Source organism: Siniperca chuatsi, linkage group LG4 (genome assembly GCF_020085105.1).
Source record: "Siniperca chuatsi isolate FFG_IHB_CAS linkage group LG4, ASM2008510v1, whole genome shotgun sequence".
Lineage (NCBI taxonomy): Eukaryota > Metazoa > Chordata > Actinopteri > Centrarchiformes > Sinipercidae > Siniperca > Siniperca chuatsi.
Window position 1 is genome coordinate 11617870 of NC_058045.1, and position 22144 is coordinate 11640013.

At 36.8% G+C, this 22144-nt stretch overlaps 1 long non-coding RNA gene across 1 annotated transcript in view; it reads left to right on the top strand.

Annotated features, from left to right (window-relative positions):
* Nucleotides 1-15372, top strand: part of LOC122875076 — a 16436-nt gene extending 1064 nt beyond the window's left edge. Inside the window, exons 2-3 of the long non-coding RNA XR_006377740.1 lie at nucleotides 10491-10560; nucleotides 12839-15372. This is a non-coding gene — a long non-coding RNA (uncharacterized LOC122875076). The remainder of the gene's footprint in view (nucleotides 1-10490; nucleotides 10561-12838) is intronic.
* The last annotated feature ends 6772 nt before the right edge of the window (nucleotides 15373-22144 follow it).

Consider the following 22144-nt stretch of genomic DNA (forward strand, 5'->3'; position numbering starts at 1 on the left):
TACTTGTACCTAAGTAAAATATCTGAGTACTTCGTCCACCATTGTTCTATTAGTATTGCCTATTAGTATTAGTAAGCCTATTAGTAGTCCTGTGTGTCTTCTCAACTTGCGACTTTGGTCCAAAAGACTTTGCCTTCCGAAACAATCCCTGTTTTTTTACCATGCAAAGACACAAATGTGTAAGTGCCATCACGAGAGCAGAACTCAACAGTCGATGATGCGTAGAGCATCAGACTGGGGCTAGTAGAAATCAGTGTATTGTTGCAGTACACATTGGTTGCAGTAATGAATCTGTAATTAACAGTTTCATAAGTGTGTGGACATCTAACTGATTTTTTCTCTTAGATGGTTGTAGATAAACATGCACAGGTATATTGATAGTATTAAAGACCACATCATCAAATAAGATTAAAAAAAACATCAGATTTTTAATTCTCTCAGCATGTAATATAAAAATGTGTATGATTAATTACTATTTCCACCAATAGGATTTTAACTTCACTACAGTAAGTCTTAGCTTTACCCTCAGTGACTAATCTTTGCCACTAGGCGGAGGCAGATGCTAACTTTAACACTGCAGTCTGGGGGATGCCTTTATAGATAAAAATCCGCCATAACTCAAACCCTTGTAAAAAGCAAACTGGCCCAAAGTCTGAGATGTAATGAGGAGAAATGGACATGGACATCTTCCAGATTTATCTGAATTTAGCTTTGAGGTGCTGTTGTGTCTTCTTTGTAATTCAGGTAAAATTACATGTCCTTTTTAATAGTGATATTCTCAAATTAACATGGATGGAGGCCAATATTTCTGGAGAGTAGAGAGCTTGTCAGTCAATTTAATTTTAAGAGCTTTCAGCAACACTCACTTCCAAACTTAAGGGAGTCAACTGCAGCAAATGCTATTTTACTATCAGACCTCATGGACAGCTATAGATCTAACATAATGATGCTGCCTGGTTAATACCTCCTCTGTGTGCAGCGGATAATTCAGTGTAATTTCTAATTAACACATTGCTATTTACTCTGTTGGATCATTAGGCCTCATCACAAAAGGATAATCCAGTCAAATTGAGAGTTTATGCTTCCCTTCCACCTTCCACCATGGTGCTGTTTGCTAATGAGTCATGTTGCAATTATTTAACAAATTAAGACAAATGTTGTCTGTTTAGCCAGGATAAATCTAGCCAGGCTATAGCATTAACACATATAACACGGATAAGAGAATTTATCCTAAACATTTCTAGTAAATTTATTTCACATTTATACCCAAGATTTCACAGAAAATACTAAGAATAACTATCGTAGAAAAGGTTTCAGTCGTAGTCATCTGGACACAGTGAAAACAGTGTCCAGATGACTACGACTGAAACCTTTTCTACGATAGAAGACTCCTGGACGAATGAGGGACTACACCGTCTTATTCTAAGAATAACTGTGGAATTTTGATTAATCATGACTTTTCATATGATTTTTAATTTGTTTTATCCTTATAATGCATTGTTTTATTTTTTAAAGTTAATCCTGAAATTGTATGTGAAAATGCAAAATATGATAAATAATAATAATAAGGAAGATTTTTAGCAAAAATCCTACCAGAATAAGACGTTGTCGAGCCAGTGCAAAGAAGCTGTAGTGAAAGAGCACCATCATAATGTTTGTGTTGCATTGTTAGTTACAGTAAACCTCTCTCCTCAATACACAATTAAGTGTCAGCGAGCAGCTATTGTTGTTCATACAGTTCCACTGTAGCCTAGCAGTTGGTTTAAACAATAAAAGCTAAAGTAGCATTGTCTGATGCAGGATGTATCTGATTCCTCCTTTTAAAAGTAATACAAGAACTCCAGATCTCAACACAGATGTGGTAGCAGACCCCTCCTTTCATGATGAAAGGATGAATGTTGGGATCAGAGAGCTGTAACCTATTTGTGAAGCAGAATCATTAGGAAGGTTCTCCGGTTCTCCAACCAATTTCCATAAGTGGGGTAGCGGGAAGTATTTAGGCTACTCGAAGTATATCACTAATGAGAAAAGACAAAAAGGATTCATGTGCATGTTTTATGCAATCTCTTTCTGGGTGTAGATGAATAATTATTTATGATTGCAAAGCCTAAAAGGGAGGCAAAAAGATAGCAACTGCAAAGAGACTGGTAAAAAATTTAAAGAGGAAGTTAAATGAATATTTAAGGGAAGATGAAATATTTAATGGAAACAAATGTGCAAAACATTTAAAACGGCATGATAAATAGTATTGAGCGCCATTAAAATGACCCTCATAATTTGTGCTATTTGCTGCAGTAGCCACAAGGTCTCATTCATACTCGTAACGGTGTGAACTGAAGACTCCAGCAATTGTTTTCAACATGCCAGTCATTAAAAGGACGTTGTGTGTGTAACCCGGGGCTGACCTCATAGCTGAGAAATATTAGCCTCTGATTCAGTGTAGTTTGTATTGATGCCACAAGGCAGAAACAATTCATGTTTTATTGACCTTCTTCAAGTTGAGGTTAGGGTTCTGAAAAAAAAAAACACATAATGAAATAAATTCTGAATATGGTTGCAGTTAATTTCTCAAGAGACAGTCTGCATTAGGGTTTCTCATAACATCAGTGTGTCAGTCTGATACCCGACACTACATTTTCACCTACCAACAAAATCAAAAGAGAAAAAAATCTTGAGTATGTACCAGCACAGTTCATTTGTTTTCCAAATGTGAAAATAATTAAATCAGCAAACAAATAATTATTCAAGTCAATGAGAACAATTATCTCAAAGACGCCTCTGAGACTTGGATGTGCATACTGAATTGATTAATTATCCTGCTAAAGATAATTGAGTTAGATCTTTGACTGCTTCCTCTCAACATACTCTTGCCTCCATTTTGATCTCCCAGAGAAGAATGTCATCTCCACCATCATTTATAATATGTGGTCTTCGTGAACACTTCTCTGTGTGTTCACAAAAATTGCCATGGTGTATTGACATGTAGGACTTTTGAAGAGCTGTATTTTAAATTTGCAGTCATCTTGCTCTGCACTACTCTACATTATTCCTGGATCATAAGGAAAAATCTAAAAATGTCCATGGCTCGAAATCAAGAGCTTCTCATTTCTTACTTAAACTTCATGAACCTTATGTTTTACAAAATATTCTAATCTTTATTAAATTGCCTATTAATTTAATTTTATTTTTTTTTAAATATAGCAGTGTTCTGACCTGCGTTCGTCTGTCCAAGTTCAGCTTTGTCAGCGACGCTGTGTCATGCCCTTACTAACCCATGGGCCGACTATTACTTACGTCTGAGCCAGACAGAGATCATTACCTCTGTGAATGATGGCAAGGTAGCCTGAGCCCAACAGCTTTATTTCCCAGCTCAACTCGGCGGACGCAAGCCATCACATCCTGTTAACAATTCCATGGCTCCACCATAAAGATAAGCTCTCTCAATCAGCTCCGTCTGTCTCAATCGCCGCTGAAGGGCCATCAGTCATCACTAGCTGGGATGGGAGCCCTCCATATTCACTTGTGATTGACACCGTTTAGATGATTCAGTCAGAATCACTGGGCTGTTTATTTCATCTGCAGACCAGTGTACTGTTTTCTGATTAAGGGAGTTCATGAAATATTTATTTTGGGTATCAGCATATTCAACTACAATCAGTCTTTTCACTTTGAGCAAATATTGGTCCATGTGGAATCTTTCAAATGCTGAGATGAATTAAGTCAGAGGCTTTGACATTTTAATCAGAGTGAACATAAGAAGCCAATTGTCACTGCAAAACCACGTGAAGGTCATTTCAGTTGTTAAGGATCTGCCTGCCATAACATTTAATCGTTACATCCTAATGATTCGTTTACATGTGAGATCAGGTTGATATTTTATGTATAAGCACATTTTCTATTCAATGCCTTTTATTCTATTAACCTGTCCTGTCTTTGTTAGATCCTTTCTAAGATAATTCCCATATGGCTTAGCCTTTGATAAATATGCTTTTAGGTCTATCTAATTAACGCATTCCGCTGTGATTTTCTTCACTTGTCACCCACTCTTTAACCTCATAGCAGAGGAACAGACTTTTCCTACTCAAATTAAAGGTCCTCTGAGACGCTGTACATGTGTGAGCTAATGATGTAGTGCGCTGTACAACCTGATATCTTATCTTGAGGGCCTTGTTGAAATGTTTTGAGTAGAAATGAATTAAATGACCTCACTATTTTAGAGTGTGGATATTTTCCAAGCAAACATGTTTTAGTTTATTGTGTCTGTTCTTAACTGATAACTCTCACTTTTTTCAGGTTGATTGCTCCATGAATTCAGAGTTTTTTAGTAGAGGTATGGTTGTGTTTAAAATATTAAGCAGATATTTGCTTTGTGGTTCTCATAGTGGTTGAAATATGAAGTGTCTTTTGCCATAATACAGTTGATAGTGTTCGATGATTTTTACCAAGAGACTGCAATCTCTGTTATGTTCTAACTGTAACTCTTTACATCAATTTGAATACTAGTGGAAAAAATGTAATCAAACAAAGCTACATTTAGATTCATGTGGGCGCAGACCAACAAAGCGATGGTCTGGTGTTGAGACAGCATTTCTGAAGAGACACTGGAGGATAGGCCTCCACTAGCAAAGTCTACTATTTCCAAACTAATTAAAGCAATTCAGCATTTTTAAATGTTCTACTCAATTTTTCTTTTTTACTGCCAGCATAATTGTAGTTTCTAGCCATGTGACCATGGGACCATTCATAGGTATAATGAATGGGATATAGTGGTGATCAGCATAGACTCTTCGCCATTTTTGTAACTAAATTTGCTTAATGAGCGAAAGGCCAGCTGTACTCTTAAGTTATTACAAAACAATATGTTGCATAATGTCTATAACATGTTATATTTTTAGAAAACACACCATGCAGTTATTTGCAATAAATACATATGAGCAACGCCAAAGTTGTTTGATTTATCCAGCTGTCACATGTTACTGTAAAATGTTACAGTGTGGCTAAACAGGAAAAATGGCTTTAAAAAGTCACTATAGGATTTGTTGTCTGTTTCTATGGTAACAAGACCCAGGGTGCCTGGTGCTAAAGCCTTTACAAATAGTAAACATAGTCTTTATACACATCCAGAGCAAAGGTTGTTAGGGAGAAACAGTTCAGGTTCTTGGGTGGTCAGTGGGAGTGGTGAATTCATTAATAAGACAAATAAATGAGCCATGAGGACCATTGGACTGCACAACTTTCTGATTTGCAGCATAACTACTGTATAGATTTATCGCATTGTTAGGTGAAATTATGTTGTTTAGAGTAAGGTTAGAGTCGGTCAAGGTAATAGTAAAAATTTGGCCATGTTTATTGTGACTGTTAACATACCAAGTAATTGAATACTGCCTAATTGAGTTCATGTGGTCCACATTTGATGTGTACACTATCATATACATCAAGGTGTAGCACTATTGATACAATAACAGTGAATTTGCCATTGCATCAGGTTCACTGAGAACACTCATCTTAAAGACCAGCACAATTCTTGTAACTCAGTAAAGAGTTATCATATTATTCAGGCAAAATACAATTTTGACACGCTATCAAACAACTTTTAGTACATCCATTGTCAAAATGCCAGGAATCTTTCAAAATGAAAGATTAATCATCCCCTCAGCCAGCACGAAACTCTCTGAAGCACTCTTTTAATTTAGTGTGTCAGAAAAGCCTACCGGTAACTGTCAGTGCATGCATCTTACATCCAGTGACTGATGAGAAAAAGCAAAACTTATAATTACTCTTTCTGTCACTTTTTTAATGATAAATGTTTAAGTTACCATCCACACAAAACAATAAATATTGTGCACAAAAGCTGCTATTTTCCCACTGTGGCTCCAAGCCCTCTAAAGAATTTATTCACCATTACAGCTAAACAGTGTAACTACAAAAATACTTTTCCTTGTCTTTTAAAAAGATGAAATATTTTCTCTGCTATGTAATTCTCCTCTCTGTATTTCGAGAGATACTGACCTAAAAAGGTTGATCAAAGACTGTTGGAACTCTACAGCCTGCAGCAACCAATAAATTGGTCCATTCGATGTTTTGCACTGACAAATTATTCTCCAGAGTACTAACATTCTTGGTAGCAACTCAATTAGCAAGAGACAGATGTAGCAAGAATTCACATTTATGTTTCATAGACCTTTCAATATTTTATTATTTCAGTGCACATTGGCACGGACCTTTTTATGTCATAGAAATGATAACTGTTTGCTAATTCTCACATAAAGTGATAGTTGTTTTGGTGCGTATTTCAGATTTGTGGGGAAACTACACTCCCTTTAGGCTTTTACACAATGTTGGAATGGCCTTGAGCATCCATATGCTTTAAAGTGGCTGTTAAAAGCCAATATTTCATATTATTCGCTGAGGGGAGATGCTGGTCCTGCTCACTCTCAATGTAAAGAGAAATGTCGACAAAGGAAAGTGGAAAAATCATACCTAGGAGAAAAATCACTTATTAATGTAACCCTTTGTGAAGTTTATATATTTAAACTGAGCTCAATTCCTTTCAGTCTATCATTTGACATGATAGTTGTCTTGTTGAAAACTGACTAAAAGACTGCGGTTAGTTTGAGCAAATAGTTAAGATTTACTTTTTCTGATTCTAATTCTTTTTTTTTTAAATCTCATCATATTAGTCTAATAGAATATACTGTAATGAAGGTAATCATTAATTGATTGTCAATGTACTGAAAACACTGTACATTCACTGTTGTCCAAAAAAACAATGATTTGCCATCTACCTGGCCTTCTTTGCACATAAGGGAATATAGACTGTCATTAATATGCATGGGTCCCTCTTGTCTCTGTTTGGGCGTTTGGTATTAACCCTCAGAAACACTGGTGACCTTTTGCACAAAACCATATGGTTAACAGTGAGCGATCTCCCTGCTGTTCAAGCATCATTTACCTCAGAAAGACTGGAACACAGAGCTTCATATCTCAGCTCAATGAAGATGGGTAAAAGCATTAAAGAATTCAGTTCAATTCATAGATGGAAGAAATTTAGATGAACCACAACTATTTATATATATATGTATGTATGTATATGTATAAATATATGTATAAATAGTTGTGGTTTATCTAAATTACTATTTATATAATACTATTTATTTTTATTCATGCACATTTGTTTATATATGGAACATTATATACATAGTGGACATTAATTCTTTAGTGTATTGTGTATGTGTGCTTATGGATTACAGAGCATCAGCAACATAAATATATGATTATACTCATGTTTTGAAAATCAAACATTTGGGACTACTACCTTATGTCATGTGATTCAGGAACTGAAAATCCAGCGAGGTATGATGTACTGATAATACATCTCTACAGATACAGCATTTTTCTAAACATGCTAAGCCTTTGCATGTGGCGGCACCGACAAAACACATGGTGCTCTTTCTGTTATGTAAATATGAAATGGAACCAGAGCACAATAACAGCTTTATAGTCTCACTGTACATTTGCTCAGAACATCTGAGAATACCAGTCTGCATAATTAACTGCCAATGAAATGTTCCCTCGAGTCAGTCTTCTGCTTTATTAACAAAGTAATGCAGTTATTTTTAATTGGCCATTTCATTGCAAACCAAATTAGATAAAATGACACTGGCACATTTCTGAAGAGTAGGACAGTGTGTTGTCTTCTTCACCTTTGTATTTCTAATGACATATGGTCATGACAAATGATATTATATTTTCCTCATCAAATATAAAGAATATGATCTAAAACATACTCTGGGGTGGATTTAATGAAAGTCCTGAAACATACATATATATATTATACTCACACATTTACTACAAGGTGTAAGCCTACACTGTAAAAATGGTAACTTGATTAATGTTGAATTAATACCTTTTGTATTGTTGGAGCAACTTTTTGTAACTGAATTAGTTGAGACAACACATTACACATTATTTCAGTGTGTAAGTGTATGACCTGTTTACTATTATAGGTGGGTATTGTGACATGCACTGTAAATTATGTAAACACAGGTGTTTATTATAATATGTATTATGAAAATATAAATTTGTGTTATGACAGGTCAATTTCTGTCTGTACGGTATAGAGACATGTATATTATATGAGTATGTCCGTATTAGTGTTGATGAAAATTCAATAGTATTTTAAATTGATTTTTAGTTTCCTGAGAGAGTTAAGATAGTTGGAGCCAATTCTAAAAAATCCATAATTTTGTTAATTAATTTTTTTGTTATATGTATATATTTGCACATATTTCATAATATGTGTATGAAGGAGCTGTATATGTCTACATTTAATTAGTGTTTTCACCACTTATTATTATTATTATTGTTTGCTTGTCTGTGACACATTTCACATAGATGCAAGTGCAGTAATATTTAAGATAGTGTCAAGGTAGAACTACATTGGACATATTCTACTTGTGTATTTTATACAGTCTAGCTGCCTGCAACATAGTAAAGTCACTGAGTGGCATTCAAAACATGATCTAGGGCTACAACAGATGCAGAAACATAGTTACAGCGCTCATCACAGTTTGAGATGGAGTTGAAACTGTTTAATAATTTAGATCAAAGTAAAAGTTAAAAAACTGAAAGCAGAAGGTGTCCTTTGTGGCACCAATTTCCTGCAGCGTAGCTTAAAGAAGACAACCAGGGGGTTGACGAGCAGTTGAGAGGACATCAAACAGTTCTGCCTCCTATTGAAGAAATACTAGAGAATCTTTGGTAGGTGAGCCTGTCTTTTTGCTGGCAGAGATTTCAGAGTTTGCATTGCACTTGTCAGCAGGGAGGCACCAGTGGAGATCTACCTGCATAGCTTTTCTAACCACAGACCTCTCCCAGAATGGATCATTAGCATTGTGCCAAAGATGGATGGCAACTTTCTGCACGACTTGCTGGCCGCCAGTGTAAGAGCAGGACGCAGGCTTTCCTCTGGTCCCTTGGCCTGCCTGCTGACCTGCTCCTGGGTCTTAGTTAACATTCAGGGGGCCCTGACCTGAAAAACAGGCTTGGCAGCAGAACCAAGGTCCCATCCTCCCCAAAGAAATTAGAGGTGGTAATCTTTCAGACACAACTTGCTAACCTTCCCAGACCATGTAAATGTAATAGATGCAGCTGATTGCCCTGCTTCTGTTTTGCAGCCCCTCTGTGTCTCCCTGTCACTGGCCATGGCAGGTTGTGTGCAATTTGTGTGTATTTGACAGCTCAGAAGTGACAAATGATGGCTAGTGCTAAAAGAAGGTTACATTTAAACACAGCACAGGTCAATGGGGTAGATGGCTGAATGCTAAATCATTGTCAGGGAAACTAATGATACAACATTATAAGACAACAGGGCACTGCAAAAGATAAAGTGCAGGATGTCATGCTGATACTATAATCAACCAATGTCTGTTTCAACTGCACATTCATCTTGATTCTGCATAGACATTCACATATTCTAGTGATTGCTGAATGGAAACACTGAGGAATCTCATACAAATTGCAATATATATTGCTGGATCCTTTTGTGTGGCATTGCGTGGCATTATGACATTGTGGTTCCTGGCTACATTATTATGGTGATGCTGGAAATATAATGTCCATTTATAGCATTCTTTCCACAATACTATTGGGACTATTCCAGTTCCATTGCAATTAAAACACAAAATACTCTTTGTTAAGAATTGGAAGCAAATATTTAATTCGTTATGTCTAAGATCTGTTACACCTGCTGTAGCAATTTCAAAAACACACAGGAAGTCTGAATAACAAACACAGAAAGAGCCTGGGAACCAAAGCACGTTTTGTGGCATCTTGACAAGTCTTTAAGTAAGTCTTACAAGAACAAACACCCCTAGGCTCACTTGCTTCATTGCTTAAGTCAAAACAGAGAGTACATACAGCCACTAGTCTGCCACCAAAATCAGATAAGTAGTGCCCACTATTTTAATAAGAAAACTGAAGTTATTAAATGGTCACCACTGTGGAAAATATGGGCCATTGAGTTGTTAGAGGGGGTGTAAACTCAATATGAATCTGCTTATATTGATGTCAATATACAAAAACATAAGTGTGTAATTATTTGGATTTATTACTTGTGATCTTGCCATTTCTTTTACAATTTTGTTTATATTATATGAATACACACCAAAAATGCTATTTCAGTATATCTAGGATTTTTTTTTATTACAAGGAGAAGACAGTGTGGCAGCTAATAACCATTAGTACAACCTAACTCCATGTAGCTGGAGGTTATGTGGACATGGAGTGTCCAGGAAGCTCAAGGACGGCTCACACTCCCAGATTAAACAACATTCACTCTCTGTCAAATGCCTAGCTCCCAAAACTGCCAAGCCAGAGGAAAATGAGCCCCCACACGACCCTTGCTGTGGATGACAGGATAAAACACAAGACAGTTGTGCCTGAAGGAGAACCAGGATAACGAAATAATCTTTAATCTCTGTCCCTTCAAGGCACTTTCAACACCTGTTATTCTTGATGGCATTGTGAGAGAGGGCGGCTTCCAGATTCATTTTAAGCCTGGTAATTATTACACTAATTATTCACTTTGGTGTGGGGTGATTATCAGTCCTCGTTCAGGTGAATACTCGTCCGCTTGCACACCAGCTGCGGCCAGAGCAGCTCAGTGGAACAGTTGTTTCACTCCTTTTTCCCTTGCAGATATTTGACCTCTTGTCATGTTTGCAATCTGTACTTTGGGGGGGAAGGGAGAAAAACAGCCAGAAACTTTTAATTGCTCAACAGAAACAGGAGTGAAAAGCACTGGTTTGGCCATCTGTTCAGCCCACACCATCTCTTTAGCAAAGAAACTTCAAATTTAAACAGGTTGCATCTTTTCCACTATCCTGTGTGATGGATCTATTGGGACTTTGGCATTTTATGCCATCCTACGTAATGATGAGACATTATTTCTCTTAAATTAATGAGTACCCATAGTGTTTTTTCTCCTTTTTTCCTCCTCATCAATTATTAATGAATCAAGATATATTCTTTTCATTTAATGGGATGCATTTATAATCACAGCTTGGGGGTCCGAAAGCCTTTAAGACAAATATTTCTGCTCTTTGACTAGATTTAATTCAATTAGTAGAAATACAACATCAAATACTATGCCTCCATTAACAGGTCTTTCATGTTAAAAATGAGTATCATGAATATTGCATCTTTGGTCATATGAAAACAATTATTCTCTGATGCTATGGAAATACAAAAAACTGTATAAGTAATTTCCCCATATTGTACAGGTAGTGATGAGTTTTAGATCTGACAGACATTAACTCTGGGCTGTAATGTTCACATCATCACAGGCTGTATTAATATGAAACGTCACTTCACATAACCAATTTAAATGTGTAGCAAAATTATCAGATGATAAATAGTATCCAAAAGATCAACTGGCAGTGAAAACAGAGCATTTTACCCTTTAGGTTTTGGTAGTAAATGCTTTATGTCTAGATCACCTTCTCACTAATCATCATGGCCTCTGAATTTTCTGGCATTTTGTGCTTAAAGCATAAGGTTGGCGATGTTCTATATTATTGTTATTGTCAAAAAATCCCTGAAAAGACCAACAATGTGTTAGTTCATCTCTCTCAATAGGGTTTATGTTGGGGACTATTTTCAGCTGCAGTTTGGTTGTGCAAGTGAGCCACCAGAATGGTGTATGTGGGATTGACTCAAAATAAACTACAGTCCCCATGCTAATCGTAATAAAGCAACATTTTAGCAATTGCAACTTGGTTTTAGTTTTTTCATGGGATTTGTTGACAATAAGAACAATGTTGAAATATCACCAGACGTATCCTTTAAGCACACAATCTAGGACAGGGATCTAGAGTTTATGTAAAGATTTGAATTTACACTGGAGCATAAAACATCCACAAGTAAAAGAAAGTCAAGTGTGAGGAAGGGAGATGGGCAGTAAGAGCAGTATTTAGCTGGAGCTCACATGTTTTTCCTTTTTAAAACACTGTATAATTGACTTAGATCAGTCACAGCAAATGATAACTGATTTAATCCATAGGTGACCAGGGTGATGATATAATTTTATACATTAAAACTGTGAGAGAAAAGAGTTGCGTGTCATCTGAGATTTATCCAGATGACTTTGCAAAAAGAATATCTTCAAAAGTGAATAAATCCTTTCCTGTGATGCAAATACAACCATCAAAATACTGTGATATTATATTACTCTCCAACTCTTATAAATAAAGAGAAATACAGGATATTGTTACTGATATTGTTGGTATATACACTAAATACAACATATCTTGATGTAACACACCCATACACATTCTGACATTACTCACTCACCTACTGCTAACCTTAGAGAAAGTCAGTGACAAAAAAATCTTTTTAAAGTTAGAAAAACCAGTGAAAAGAAATGTAATTCTTTGCCAGGCCTCCTAAAGGTCAGGTTTCACTGTCTCTGGAAGCTCCGCTGAAATATAAATGCGCTGTAACACTGTGTCTGCTGATTGCTTTACTCTCTAGGCAATGTCAATTTTGTGAAAGTACTTGCAGATTAAGTCGGCAGGACGTCAAGGGCCCTTGTAGAAGCTGCTGTCTTGTCTTAGCGAAGGGTCCGAAAGCCCTTGTCTATTACTGGAGACACCCCAAGGACAGATGTTTTAGGCTTAGGGGGGTGATGGAGAATAATAGCACATTAGATTCCTAATGTCTCTCAGATGCAGGACTCGAGGGAGACAGAACTCCTGGGTAATCCAAATTCATCTCTCTCTTTCTTTCTGTCTCTCCCTCATTTCCACCTATCTTTCTTCTCTTTCTTCGCTCTAACCAGAGTTGGGTCCTCTGTGCCTCTTGAGGTGCTGAATCCTAGCCTGAAGCTACAAGCTACACAGTCCATTCATCAAAAGCATGACCCTCTCCAGTGAGGGACAGGATGCTATGGACTAATGAACTCAGTGCATGATATGAACGTATGTGTGTCATATCTCTGTACATAGGGGAGGGAATCTTTACTTATTACAGGCCACCACGACACATAAAACACACCTGCATCCTATTTCAATACAAAGAGAAGAGTCCGCCTCTGTCTGCTGTGCTTGTCCTTGTGTTGGATGTAAAATTATTACACTAAAAACAACCCTGAAAATCTTAATGTCATTGTGATGTATCTGGTGTGATACTCATTTGTCTCATCAGCCAATATGCATATGAAACAGATGGATGTTTATGTTTTAGTGTGAAAAACTACCTGCAGGGACAGAAGTTTTGTCATTCAATCTTTTGCCAACTTTTTTTCCTACAAGGCTTTCCAACCTGATAAATATACTGCCATAAAGCTAATATGTAATGAACACCTCTGTGGTCGCATTCCCCTCTGGAATTTTTTATTGTCATACATCATATGTAAATTGGTGATAAAGGGATTTTCATCTTTTTGTCCCAGCATGAATGTTCAGTATACTAAACACATGCTAGTGATATGAAATCCCTGCCCCCACCCCCTCACCACCAGCGTGGAGCCCCCACCCCCATCACCAACCCCAGGCCAAGGGTACACCTTGATGAGTGAGGAGGGAGGCTAATTCAGTCCTCAGGCTTAATTAATCCTATGTCTTATTTGATGAATGACTCCCAAATTGTGCTGTAGTAGTGGTATTTTTTGTGGAGGGGGCTGTGGAGCAGCGTGTTGACACGAAGCTAGGAGAAAGTCAAAGTCGGGACTTCCGAGAGGCCAGACTTTGGGCTTTGTTTGCAAAGTTGTTGTCCTCTGTGGACAGTTTAAGCCCTGTCCTCTGACGTCAGGCCGGCTGCAAAGAGTGATGGTGCGCTGCAGGGAACATGTGTTTATGGATTTCTACTAGCTAAGATCGCTAGGAGTCCACCGCCTTTGTCTCATGCTGGGTTTGTCAGTTTTGACAAACATGATTTGTTGTCTGTAAATACCCACAGTGCCCTGCGACATTCTTTCTGTTTTACATGAATATCTGCCTCTGGGGTGGAACACATTACAATGATAAATCCCATGTTTGACTTTCTAATGAGAGGTGCCTAAACTATTGAAAACCAACAGTTTTTCTTTACAATGAATCTAAATGTGACGCTAAATTGTTCAGTTATTTGACCAAGGTTAGAGTTGAATATATGATGTACCTGAGCTATGCCATATGTCTGACTTTAATATAAATATAGAATTGTACTGTTCCCAGCACAACTATAATATAATTATTGTGATATGTACACTATTTTTTTCTGTGTTGTAAAAGTTCCTTCAGACCATATGATATCAGTTTGCCCACAGATTCAGGACTCCTGCTTTTGCCCCGTTTAATATGAATCCTTTTGTCACAAAGGGTTCTGCTTTAAGTATGCATTGTCCTAACAGAGGTAGCACTTAAAACTAATGATGTCATAAATTTTTTTGGCTAATGTGGCAGGCGTAAAGGGAGTTTTGGCGGGTGGGGTGAGGGTCTGGTGATTTGAGAGGAAGGATGATGAGATTCGGTGGCCTAGCCCAAGCAATGAACTTGATTAAACTAATCTCGTCTCTATCAAAGCATCACTCTGATCCCCCATGTCCCATTATTCATGGCAATGGGATAATTACACTGAGATGCATGAGGCCAGACAGATAGCACTGTGACACGGGCCCTCAGACCCTGGGCTATGCCTCCACTATGTGGTCTGTTCATTTTAAACACAGATTAATTATGGTCAATGGGATGGTTCACATCTGTCACTCTTAGTGAGAAAAATGGAAATGATTGCCCTCAAGAAGATAAAGGATGTATATTAAGTCATCTGCTAGTTGGAGGTTCAATAGGGATGAATATGATCAGCATTTTAATTTTGACATCAGCACTATGAGCGTCAGAATAATGTGGAAAAACAGCAGCAGTAGACGTGATAATATCAATGTTTACAGCCACTGTACCAGAAAACTCACAACCCTGTCTCCTAAAACCAAAGTATGTAGAGATAATGACAACTGACTCTAATATTTTCTGCCTATCTGCACCTGAACATACTCTGTGTGTGTATTATCTACAGTGCTTTTGTTTTTGTAAATTTCAATTGATAATGCCACATCAATTCTGTAAAATAAATTCAGTAATGAAACAGTTTTGTTAATTATTTTAGCGTGTTCCCACTCACAAGTCATCTGAACAACTCAGTGACATAGACCATATTTCCCACATGGTTGGAAAAATATGAAATCAATATTAAATGTTTTACAGCTAATACAACATCTAAGAGAAACCCCATGAATACTAGTATTTTAGTTTTCTCCAATACATGATTGTTACTTGTGTTTACAGTATGTAAAACTGTAAGTCCTGCATTGAAAAGGCAACAACATGTATTCAGTTTTATTGGATTACAAACTTATTTGGGGTCATATTTGACCCCAAGCATGCAGAATGATAATATCTATGTTTATGCTGCTAAAGCATTCTTCAGCATATTAAACAAAAGTCCTGTGATTCTACTTACAAATATTTTCCTTTTCAAGTAAAATGTTTTTTAATTAATAACACATAAATAATTGAGTAATGCAATATTTATGTAATCAACTCAGAGGTGTTTGTGGTACAGCACTAATGCCTACACACATCAGTAGTTTATACTGTGTGCAATCTTTTCAGGCACTTACATTTGCTTCCTCTGAGTGCCTTTTTTATTTATGGAGGCTGTAATAAAAAAAAACAAGTTAGGTCTTTTCCTTTAGTTCAAAATAAATATAACCCCAAGCAGTTTAATTGCACAGAGTGTGTTTTAACAGGTTTCATGCCTTTATTTTATTTTTGTTTGGATGGCTGCGTCAAACACATGAACGATTAATTTTTGTTCAGCAAAGCAGTAAGAGGTGACTTCAGTATTGGCCTGTCGGCTTGTAGGGTCCCCCAGTACACACACACACACACACACGCACACACACATCCCAAGGGACTACTGGAGTGATGAACAGACACGAGCAATAGACACCCAGCCATTGTAATTATCTCCTGGAGTGGTGTATGCAGTCAGTGAGCTCTGCTCTGCAACGGTCAGAGCTGTGTGGCCCTCAGTGCTCGTCTGCAGGTTGTTTTTAACCACCACAATGATTGGGCTTCTTCATATGTGAGCCCCAAGGATGTTTTTCTCCAGTTAAGCCTTTCAACTCTGTCCCCGAGGACTAACATCAAGTCACTGACAACTGACCATACCACTTGAAACTAACAAGATTATTTGGTTGCACAGTGTACTAGCTTTCATGTCTTACTTTTTTTGAAGTCTCCGTTACCTGAGAAGACATTGTTTTGTTGTTAGAATACGGATCAAAACCTGCTCCACAAAAATATGTGACTGTAAAATTGAGGTTTATTATAATAAACAGGCCAAGCCCAGATGTGTGTAGACATGTTTATTTTCTTCTTCAGGGGTTTATATATTGAATTAAAAGTGCATATTAATTAACACCCCTCTCTTTGTGCAGTAATTCTTTATATTTGGATTTGGTCCAATGCTGTAAACATGCTCTCAGATACAAATGTTTATTGCTGTGTTGTTTGTAATAGTCACCTTTCATTGAACCAGCATTTTACATGCTCTGACACAACAGTTATATTAGGAATATTTTAACTTTAAATGCAGGAAGTGAAACGTAAAAAAATGACACTTTTAATACAACCTGGGTATTATTTTTGGTAGTTTTGTCATCATTCCTATTGTCTGTTTATACTCACCACTTCAGTTGCTGCAATCTGGACACATGGCAGCATCACCAGAGTCTATTGGGGCAACATGAGTAGTCAGATGATAATGTGAGCTTGTAAACAAATTCCAGTTTTTCCATTTTATCCAAACAACTTATTTGGAAGTTTTAAAGGTGGGGTATGCGATTCTAATCCAATACATGTCTTTCTGTCAAATTCTGCGAATATCTACTCACGGTCCACTAGCTGTCCGTTCAGTGTGTGCGCTGAAAAAAACTGGCTCTGTAAATGGGAAATAAATAAAGTGGCTCGGACCGGGCCACACAACATAATTTTAGCCATTCCAGCCATGATTTGCGTATCAAGTAACGTTGAATGACTTGCCCACGGACATTCAGCTTACTTTCTAGTTTGCCAAGATATGCTGTTGTTGTGATGTTAGCTACAGTAGCAGGAGAGTTGTGAGTATCGCTGTCTGGAGCTGGTGTGCTGGCTCTGGGAAACCGTAACCGCAACTGTAGCGACAGTTTGCTAACCCACAACCTAGCTAACGTTAGTTACATTACTTGCTGTGTCATTGTTCGCATGGTATTGGATTTCTCCAGAATCACATACCCCACCTTTAATGGACATTTTGGTGTGTTTACAATCCCTTTGTTTTCACTGTTAGAGCTCTATACTACACTTCTTACACACAATATAAAATGCTATGTCTGTGTTTCCCAAAAACAGAGTCAGGGAAAACGTCATGCTCCAGCGGTAAAAACAGAAAAAGAATCACTTCATGTGCGTGATCTTTTAAGCTGGAGTGCCACCTTTTTTCCTGACTCTGTTTTTTGTTTTCTTAAGCAAAGCACCCAACTGACGTTCAGTGCAGGAGAAGTGCATCTGTTTCAAGTTATGAATATAAACAGACAAAATAATTATACAAAACTGTAGCAATATCCTCACAAAACCACATAATTATTGAGATGTTGGAGATTCTTTGATTATTCTTTGGCCTTCAATGTTGATCTACAGTTTTCCTTTTCCAGCTCAAATGATGCCGTGGTAACCAGAGTTGTGGACCTACACAAGAAAAGAAAGCTACTAGGCTCATAATGCTCATAGAAATCCCTGATCCATCCTCTTCTGCACTACTCGCTCAACTTTGTTAGTGTTGATACAGTCCACCTGTGTCCTCACATTCATTATTTACATTAATTTGACATTCTGCTATTATTGTGTTAATGTTTCCATTTTGAAATGGCATTAACTTTGGCGAAGAAGAACCTGAGGACTCAAAACCCAGTGTTTCTTTGATTTGACTTGGGACTTCAGCACTGAGACTTGAGACTTGCTCGTGACTTGCAGAACTTGGTCCCACCTTGAGTTGGTTAAAAAACTGAAGTTTGACTTGAGAAAGTTGAGAAATAAAATATAATATCTGTATTTTGCATTGCGGCGATACTTCTGTGTTTGACCTGCAGGTTGACTTGATGTGTATCAATGTTTTGTTTATATTGAGACATGGGACGTGACCTGGCAGTGTGACTCAGGAATCAAACAAAATTACTTCTGAATTACTTCTAAATTAGTTCTGTAGAGAAATAGATCACAAAAAGTTTTCTGTTGTTGTTTGTAAAAAACAGTTTAAAGGCGTGTGTTTTCTTTACCTCATTGGCCTCTATTGTACAGCTGTTTCCAGTGGAGTACATGTGTCCTCTACAACAATACTAAGTTCAATGTTGTACGTTTCTAAACAGCAGGTATATTATATTACTATGTACCAAAATTATGACACTAAGACTCATGTTGTGAAATACCAGAAGATTTCCTTAATTACGTCCAACCATTACAACAAAGGTGATTTTTAGTAGGAAAAATGTGTAAAATCATTTTTGCTCAATAGCTGCTAATGTGATGCTTTTGGCTGAGTGAGCTACTTTTGTACTTACCCTGAAAAAGTAACTCTCTGGAGAAGTGCTTGTACAGTTTGTTTGGTAAAATTGAGGTACAACTTAAATCATGACAGTTGTACAGTATTTCAACCTCTGGGAAAAACACGTATGTCGCTATGTCAGTGAGGTAACAGCAGGTGTTGTGGCTGTAAAACTGTAACTCATTTCATTTGCTGCTTATGAATGAAAGATCTTCATATACATCTCCTCAGTGCAGTGGTAAAAAGAAACTATGTACATTTACTCAAGTACTGTACTTAAGTACACTTTTGAGTTGATTGTACTTTACTTGAGTATTTCAATTTATGCCACTTTAAAGGTTTACTTTAATACATTTATTTCATTGTTTTAGTTATCATTTACTTTGCAGGTTCTTTAGGTACAAAACATATGGTCAGCAAATAAAATATGATGCCTTTTGTATATTAAATTACCCAACAACATATAAACAGTTTAAATGAGCTCCACCTGGACCAACTACAACACTAAAATGCTGTTTAAACATTAATGCATTAATAATAACAATCCAATATATATATTTATAGAACACTCTGGATGGGTCCATTCTGCATAGTAAGTGATTTTACTTTTGATACATTTTGAAAATAATACTTCTGTACTTTTCCTTAAATAAAATTTTGAATGCAGGACTTTCAGAATCAGAAATACTTTATTGATCCCCGAGGGGATACTCTTCACTTGCAAGAGAGTATTTTTGGACTGTGGTATTACCACTTTTACTTAAGTAAAGGATGTGAGTACTTCTTCATTCACTACCTCTTAATTCATGCTTTTAAAATGGGTTCACTAGCACTAAATCCCAGACTGTGATGTTGTACAGCACTGTAGGTATACTGTACAAAACCCTAACATGTGCGTCACTGGAAAAGTATAAGAGTGAAGTTTCTAAATTCACTTCATATTCTATACAAAAACAACACACTCACCGTCAGTAGATAGGGAGCTCATGCTACATTATATGACATGAAGACTATGCATGATGAACTGTGCATTACACGCTTTGGTGTGATACTGGGTTGCATATGCTGCCCATCTTTACTTTTTTAGGCTGGTTGAGTGTGCTTTAGAGATTTTTACTTGGATCATGTCTTAAGTAAATCAATATGTCTTTCAAGCATGGCCATTAACAGCAGCGTCCTTTCATTCCCTTTTCTCCATCAAACCACACTAATCCTGATTTACACAGTTTAAAACCTTGGCCATATCCCTTACCTTCCAAGGAGATAGGGTAATTAAATTGGTACTTTTTACAAGTCGTACTCAATAAATCTGAATAAATTAACAAGGCATTACTAAGACTGCTACATTAAATTTGCATAGTGTGTTTAATGAATATGCAACTGCAAGTGTTAAGGTCTGCTACTGTGAACTCTTGAAATTAGCATAACCACTTCCAGCATGTTTCTTAAATAATGCTCTCATTTGCACATCACTGAGTTGGCTAATTCTAACTTCAGTCAGTGTAGCCTCATAATTAAGACTCTTGCTTTAATTTTTAATGAAGTTTATGTTACATCAATCCTGACAGTAATGAGAGGGACATGGAAACAAAAAGGCTGCTAATAATTAAATTCACCAACCAGTTTGAGGCGTAGTAATTCCTGAGGAGAAATTACATGACTAATTATTAATTTGATATTCATACCATTCCATGAACAGACTCACATAACTGCTTGTCCTGATGCCAGTTATGCTGAAATGCAAAATGCCTTTTCACTGCCCCCTTGACTGGGAGGTCTCACATGGATTTTTAGTGCACAATTAATCATGTTGACACTCACGATTAAATGTTTTTTATTGGTCTAGATTTATTAGGCCATATTACCTGAGTTGGTTTAACGTCTGTTGTGTCTGTCAGTGAGATGAGGACATAAACAGAGTAATGATTGAATAACAGTGCTGATTTGGAGGCAGCTCAGAACTGGAGCTGACTTTCAGTACTTTGATTAAACAAAATACTAACTTTAGGAAAGACTATCTCTCCCTCCCAGTCATGGCTTTTAACTTTCAACATAAAGCCGTTTGCTTAAATATTCCAAGACTGTGTTTGTACAAGACTACAAGACTTACAGCTTACAGAAAACTTTGCACACCAAAAAACACATGTCCATAAATGACTCAATGAAGAAATTGAATTCAAACCTTTTTGTGAAAAATTAATGTATAGTATGTTTTTCATTTGAATCAATAATAATAATATCAATTGTCTGTCAACTGTCAATTATTTTCTGAATGACACTCATTATCTCCCACCTGTTGTCCCACTTATCCAATCAGGACACACCCCTGAATGAACGCATAAAACGGTCAGGCTCAGGTATTGTCTCGGTCTGTTTTTTAATCATTTCATGAACAAGCCGTTATAACTGATAAAGGCTTTTTATTAAAACTCTACATACTTCTGCTCCTTAACATGTGAGCAATCAGCTTATTAATTGGCACATTGATTTATTTATTAAGATCAATATACAGAAAATTGTGATGGAATTTATTTTGTTTAAAAAGACAGAATAAACTAAAAACATGTTCACCATATTATGATATAGCCTATCACCGGTTATATTTGCGAACATAGAGATTTTATTCTGATTTCCTTTTGAGTGGAGAGAGTTTGTCACAAGGCTGTGATATGTGCATCAATATTTTCCAATAGAAACATTGGAGATTTATAGTATCCGTCAGCTATATAAAAATAACCTTTCATAGAGAAAGTGGACACATTTCCACCAAAGCTCTGAATTTATTGTTGAGGACTTTTTGTGATCAAAACATGATAACACTGTGTAAAAGTGCACTGTGTCATTATCATCTGCTATGTGATCCCAGCTGGGTCTATGTAAAGACTTAAAGATGTTGTGAGAAACATAACTCTGCAACAGCCTTTTCTCTTCATTGTGAAACAGAGCTACAAAATTGTTCTACATGCAGATCTTCTCATTTTAGTTGTCACAACAACTGGCTATTCTGCTGAAAGTTAATTATTTGGGATTGTAATAGCTTTGGGTTAGGCAGGGGAACTGAACATTTCCCCAGCTGATAAGGCTGTTAATACTCTGTCTGTGCCTACAGTATCTGTGACCAATAAAGATTTTTCCTGGCATGCAGTGGTACTTGACATTTCATAGGATTCTTTCTTTGCTTTTCCATCAGTGCATTGTAATAGCGTAAACCTCACCTCTAGATTAAATTTGTTTGATAGAAACGTAATTGCATTCTTCTGTGTGCATGCAGTTTGTGTGTATTTCCCATTTATAATTCAAATGCTTTGTCACATATGGAGTACTTGCTCATGAACAGGTCAGAGTCAACAACATTATTTTCAAGTGTAGACCCTTAAGGGTCTAGTAATCAACATCACAGTTCATCAGTTCTATTACTACTATCCTTCAAAAATAAAGCCTCTCATATATCAGGTACAATGCTGCTTCAAGAACCCTTAATCAACAGGATTTCAGACACATAAATACATATTTTTCTCTAGAT